General features: G+C 41.2%; 1 long non-coding RNA gene across 1 annotated transcript; it reads right to left on the bottom strand.

The window, feature by feature from the left end:
• Positions 1-6,133: 6,133 nt before the first annotated feature.
• On the bottom strand, positions 6,134-6,746 carry LOC121218283 (uncharacterized). The gene is made up of 2 exons (XR_005914476.1): positions 6,685-6,746; positions 6,134-6,329 (listed from the first exon to the last, which is right to left on the bottom strand). It is a non-coding gene; the product is annotated as an uncharacterized lncRNA (long non-coding RNA).
• Positions 6,747-6,956: the final 210 nt, after the last annotated feature.

Below are 6,956 nucleotides of genomic sequence, written 5' to 3'. Positions count from 1 at the left end.
GTTTATACCAACGCCATAGAAGCAACGGAAAGGAGGGCTTGTTGGAGATCTGCCCTTATGAGCCTGGAAGCGAGCTAAACAATTGGACTGCTGAAGAAATCCCTGTAGTCTTTAGGGCTTATTCAGAGTAATGCTCAAAACATTCCTGTTGTTTGTTGGCCTAGAAACGATATGAAATCTTTTGTGAATAGGCATTGGGCCTAAATATCATTATTTTAATGAAATACGTGTCTACGTTCATCTCGATCAGTCACTTTTTTTCCTTTCATATTTTCATTTGGTTGATTGTCTTACAAATAATTCTTTCATTTGTAATTCTTCTGCACAAACATATTCATAAATTTATATTCTTGGTATATTCTTTGATGCGCCCTCATAGGTCTTCAGATATCAATGACATGAGTGACGCTGCCTCAAACACGGAGCCTATTTTTGAGCAAGAAGTGTGTTCAGAGGGATCCCACGACTTTGAAAATGACGAAGATTATGATGCATCTCCGGACTTGTTAAGAATGATGGAACAAGAGGATAAGCATATCCTACCTCATAGGGAATCGTTAGAAATAGTGAGCCTAGAGGATGGAAAGGAGGTGAAAATTGGAACTGAAATCACCGCAAAGACAAGGCAAGACCTCATTAATTTGCTCCGAGAGTTCAAGGATGTTTTCGCGTGGTCGTACCAAGATATGCCTGGGCTAAGTACTAACATTGTGGTGCATCGTCTGCCCATAAAAGAGGATTGTAAACCCGTTCAACAGAAGCTTAGGAGAATGAGACCTGACATTGTGTTGAAAATAAGAGAAGAAGTCAAAAGACAATTCGACGCTGGTTTCTTACAAGAGGTCAAGTATTCGGATTGGGTAGCCAACATCGTCCCTGTTCCCAAAAAAGATGGAAAGGTACGAATGTGTGTGGATTATAGGGATTTAAACAAGGCTAGTCCAAAGGACAACTTTCCACTGCCTCACATTGATACTTTGGTAGATAACACGGCGGGCTATTCATTGTTTTCTTTCATGGACGGTTTCTCTGGATACAATCAAATAAAGATGCATCCTGGAGACATGAGAAAAACCACATTCATTACCTTATGGGGAACATTCTGTTACAAGGTAATGCCCTTCGGATTGAAGAATGCGGGAGCAACGTATCAAAGAGCTATGGTGACTTTGTTTCACGACATGATGCACAAGGAGATCGAAGTCTATGTTGACGATATGATCGCGAAGTCTAGAACGGAAGAAGAGCATGTTCAGGTCTTGAAAAGGTTATTTTCGAGATTAAAAAAATTTCAGCTCAAGCTTAACCTGGCCAAATGCACGTTTGGAGCCAGATCAGGGAAGTTATTAGGCTTCATAGTTAGCAAAAAGGGGATCGAGGTTGACCCAGACAAAGTAAAGGCAATACGAGATTTACCTCCCCGCGCACTCAGAAGGAGGTTCGAGGTTTCCTAGGGAGGCTGAATTACATTGCTCGGTTCATCTCACAACTGACAGAGAAATGTGATCCAGTATTCCGGCTCTTAAAGAAACATAATCCGGGTGAATGGGATGAAGAATGTCAGAGGGCTTTCGATAAGATAAAGCAGTACTTGGCTAATACCCCAGTCTTATCACCTCCAAGTCCAGATAGGCCATTGATATTGTATCTAACAGTGTTGGAGAATTCCATGGGATGCGTATTGGGCCAACATGATGAGACAGGAAAGAAAGAAAGGGCAATATACTACCTCAGTAAGAAATTTACCGATTGCGAAATGAGGTACTCATCAATTGAGAAGTTGTGTTGCGCTCTAATCTGGGCAACCCGAAGACTGAGGCAGTATATGTTGTATCACACGACTTGGCTGATTTCAAAGTTAGATCCTTTAAAGTATATGATGGAATCGACTGCTTTGAACGGGAGAATGGCTAGATGGCAGATCTTGCTCTCAGAATTTGATATAGTATATGTCAGTCAGAAGGCCATAAAGGGAAGTGCAATAGCCAATTTCCTAGCTAGTAGAGCCTTGGAGGACTATGAATCTTTGAATTTCGATTTTCCAAACGAGGACTTGATGTATGTGGCGAATACTGAAGAAAATCCTCAAATGGATCGCGTATGGAAGTTAAATTTTGATGGAGCTTCAAATGCTACGGGTAATGGAGTTGGGGCAGTTTTGGTATCCCCAAGTGGAGATCATTATCCTGTTGCTAGCAAGTTGGACTTCGATTGTACAAATAACATGACAGAATATGAAGCATGTATTATGGGCATTCGTGCAGCCATTGAACGGAACATCAAAGTACTGAGAGTATACGGGGATTCAGCGTTGGTGATATACCAACTCAAAGGGGAGTGGGAGACTAGGATCCTAAGCTAATCGGTTATAGAAAACTAGTTCTTGAATTGGCTGAGGAGTTTGACGATATCACCTTCTATTACCTCCCACGGGAGGAAAACCAAATGGCTGATGCTTTAGCTACTCTAGCTTCGATGATTCAGGTGAATAGACTTGAGGCAATGAGGCCTGTTCAGATGAGTATCTCTGAGACCCCGGCTAATTGCTGCAATATTGAGGAGGAGGGAAAAGATGATTGTCCTTGGTATCAGAGTATCCTACAATATGTGAAGAATCGGGAATACCCTGATCAAGCGACAGAGAATGACAAAAGAACTCTGAGAAAGATAGCCATTGAATATGTCTTAGATGGAGAAGTGTTATATAAAAGAAGGAAGGATCAAGTACTGTTAAGATGTGTGGATGCTGTGGAAGCCAAGAAAATTTTGGAAGAAGTCCATGAGGGTATTTGTGGGACGCACGCCAGTGGTTTCACGATGGCCAGACAGATCATGAGATTTGGGTACTATTGGCCCACCATGGAAGGAGATTGTATTGATTATGCCAGGAAGTGCCACAAATGCCAAATTTACGGAGACAAAATACACGCGCCCCCTTCGCCTCTTCACGTCATGACCTCTCCTTGGCCGTTTTCCATGTGGGGTATGGATGTTATTGGGCCAATATCCCAAAGGCTTCTAATGGGCATCGCTTCATCTTCGTAGTAATTGATTACTTTACTAAGTGGGTGGAGGCTGCTTCATATGCAAATGTCACGAAAGCAGTAGTCAGCAAATTCTTGAAGAAGGAGATCATTTGTCGATATGGAATGCCTGAGAGGATCATATCCGACAATGCGATGAACTTGAATAATAGCACAATAGCTGAAGTTTGTAGCAAATTTAAAATTAAGCATCATAACTCATCGCCGTATCGTCCCAAAATGAATGGTGCAGTGGAGGCGGCCAATAAGAACATTAAAAGGATTGTGGGGAAAATGACTGAAACCTACAAGGATTGGCATGAGAAATTATCATTTGCTCTCCTTGCCTATCGAACATCTGTTAGAACTTCTACTGGGGCAACGCCTTTTTCTCTGGTTTATGGAATGGAGGCAGTATTACCCATTGAAGTTGAAATCCCTTCTCTACGGGTGTTATCTGAGCTACAGTTGGATGAAGCCGATTGGATCCAATCTCGGTACGATCAGTTGAACCTAATAGAAGAAAAGAGGCTAAGAGCTATTCACCATGGGCAAATGTACCAGAAACGAATGATGCGAGCCTATAATAAAAAGGTTCGCCCCCGAGAATTTCGTGAAGGGGACTTGGTACTAAAAAAGATTCTTCCTATGCAAAAAGATTTTAGAGGAAAATGGATGCCAAATTGGGAAGGCCCTTATGTTGTAAAGAAGGCCTTTTCTGGTGGAGCTTTGATCCTATGCGAGATGGATGGCAAAAGTTTACCAAATCCTGTAAACGCAGACTCCGTCAAGAAATACTTCACTTGAAAGAAAGGGAACCAAAGTGAAAACCCGTGAAGGGCGCTTTGCTTCCTAAAAAAAAAAAAAACTTTGGGGAGGCTAAGGTGAAAACCCGTAAAAGGCACTTTGAGACCAAAGAGGGCTGGAGTCGAAAACCCGAAAAAGGCGACTCAAGTACTGGGCAGGATTGGAACATCAGGATTTGAGCGGATCAAATTTTGATCGGGGGCATATGATTATCTTGCTTTACTTGAACCAATAAGAAAGGATATGCAACGTCTTGGAACATGGACAGAGTATTGCAGATCTCCTGAACACATGTCAAACTCAGAAGGGTTTCGGAAAGTTTGTACAGAGAAACTCAAGCTGCGATAACTGGGGCACCTAGTTCTTATGTGTATTCTTGAAAATACATTCTTTATTTTCTTTCTTTCTTCCTTTCTTTTGGTGAAAACGCACATTCTCAATCCATTTTTTGTTACCTTGCTTTCGCCATCTTTGATGTTTTATTCGAGTTATGATCAGAACTAGCTTTATTCTTATCCATTGTTATGATCTTTTTGCAAACATGTTGCATAGGAATAATGATTAACGAACTAATAAAACTTTCAGGAAAGAAGTTTTGCACATTACTCTGGAAAATTTCTAAATAATATAGGGACCTGAATCATGACTATTGTTTAGAAAATACCAAGTTTAAAGGGTGAAATATCTAAGAAGGAAAGTCTAAGCTAAAGACTATCCTTTCAGATTTTGTTGTCTAAACATTGATTGAACAAAATGACGAGCTGTCGTGTTAATTACAAAGCTTAAATGAACAAGCAAGCAATGATCATCAGGCAATAGGAAGAGGTTACCTCGGAGAAGAGAGCCTTCACTTGCGCATAAGACTTTGATACGACACCTTGAGAATGGTGTAGGAAACCAGAACGGTTCAGATCCTATATCCCCGAATTGTGATAAAAGAGGACAGAGGAAAAGCCACATATTTCTACCCTTAGATTACTGTGAGAGAATGATGGTACAAATTTTGGCGTCCCAGTGGATATAACTTTGAGGTTTACAATGGGGACAGTCTGGCTAAATGTTTCTTCAGAAAAATCAGTCAAGCGAGAAGGCGTTGTAGCACATCAGTCACAAAACCTTGATAAACTTCGAGTAGTGATAACCTAAGTGAGATCATTCTCGGAAAAATAAAATTCTGCATTCATGCAAACACCATTCACATATGTCTAGTTAGGAGCATTTGTTTCATTTTGATCATGTCATCCTAATCATTAGGCATAATTAGGTTTATTATACAGGTCTTATCTCCCTGAGATTACAGTGGAACAGACCAAAAAATTTCAGATCTTATCTCCCTGAGGTTACAGTGGAGCAGATTGAAGCCAGAGATCTTATCTCCCTGAGATTACAGCGGAGCAGATCAAAGATAGTAATCCTATCTCCTTGAGATTACAATGGAGCGGATTAAAAGATCTTATCTCTCTGAAGTTACAGTAGAGAAGATCACATCAGGTCTTATTTCCCTGAGGTTACAGTGGAGTAGACCGGAGAATTCCAGATCTTATCTCCCTGAGGTTACAGTGGAGCAGATTGAAGCCAGAGATCTTATCTCCCTGAGATTACAGCGGAGCAGATCGAAGACACTATCCTATCTCCCTGAGATTACAATGGGGCAGATTGAAGATAGTAATCTTATCTCCCTGAGATTACAGCGGAGTAGATTGAAGCTAGTGATCCTATCTCTCTGAAGTTACAGTGGAGCGGATTAAAATAAAGGATCTTATCTCTCTGAAGTTACAGTAGAGTAGATCACATCAGATTGAAGCCAGAGATCTTATCTCCCTGAGATTACAGTGGAACAGACCGAAAAATTTCAGATCTTATCTCCCTGAGATTACAGCGGAGTAGATTGAAGATAGTAATCCTATCTGCCTGAGATTACAGTGGAGTGGATTAAAATAAAGGATCTTATCTCTCTGAAGTTACAGTAGAGTAGATCACAGCAGACAAAACCACAGATCTTATCTCCCTAAGCAGTTAGTGGAACAGATCACATCAAGTCTTATCTCCCTAAGTAGTAGTGGAGCAGACTAAAAACACAAATCTCATCCCCATGGAGTCGTAGCAAAGTATATTGAAGCTACAAGGCGTATCTGAACTTGAAGTAGAGTGGATCGAAGCAACAAGATGTAGCAGGCTGGAATAAGGCTACTTGAAGAAGAGAAGCACCCAAAGAAGTCAAGCCTCGGTGAGACCAGGCAAATTTGGTCTTTTTTAGTCTTTGCTCTGTTCTTGTTACACAAAAACGAGCAAAGAGGGGCAGCTGTAGAAGCCCAAATTTGCCGGGCCCATACCAACAAAATAACCCAAACAATAAACCCGAAGCCCAACTACCCCAGCCCATTAACCTAAGCTCAGCATTCAGAAACCCTAATCCCACTAACCCTAGCCACCTACCCCCCACTTGCCCACTTGCCCACTTGCGCCGAACACCACCATGCCACTGTCGGCCATGGCCACCTGCAAGAAGCCAAGTAGAAATAAACAAATAGAAAATAAACATTTGTAATCGGTTATAAAAACCGAAAATCTCATCAAAAATGGAGGGGGATTTTTTATTTTTTGCTATGAAAACAAAAGATTTTCTTTCAATATTAACAGATTCAATACAAGAACCATTCGAAAATATATATACTATCAGGGGCTCTAACACCAAATCGGAGAATCAAATCTAAAACCTAAGGTGACTCTTTCTTTTTTTTTCTTTACTGTTTTGAGTTTATTTTCTACATAAAAATACTAAAAAATATTAAAACATAAAAATATATGCATTATTAAGCAAAAAAAAGAAAAAAAGAAAAAAAATATTTTTTACCTTTTCCGGCCACCGCGTGCGGTGGCCGGCGCCGGCGCCGGCGAGCCTCCGGTGGCCGTCCGGTGACCGGCCCCCCTGGCCGGATTCCCCTTTCCCCCTCCCTTCTCTCTCCCTTCTCTCTTCCCTCTCTCTCTTCTTTTTTTTCTTTCCCTCTCCCCAAATGATTTTTTTGGCTATTTTAGGCCTTTATATAGCCCTCCAAAACGACGTCGTTTTGGGGGCTACACTTAAGCCTCAAAACGACGTCGTTTTGACCATTGCCCGACCCATCC

This window comes from Gossypium hirsutum, chromosome D06 (assembly GCF_007990345.1).
Source record: "Gossypium hirsutum isolate 1008001.06 chromosome D06, Gossypium_hirsutum_v2.1, whole genome shotgun sequence".
In the NCBI taxonomy this organism is placed as follows: domain Eukaryota; kingdom Viridiplantae; phylum Streptophyta; class Magnoliopsida; order Malvales; family Malvaceae; genus Gossypium; species Gossypium hirsutum.
This window is presented reverse-complemented; position numbering and strand designations above follow the sequence as displayed.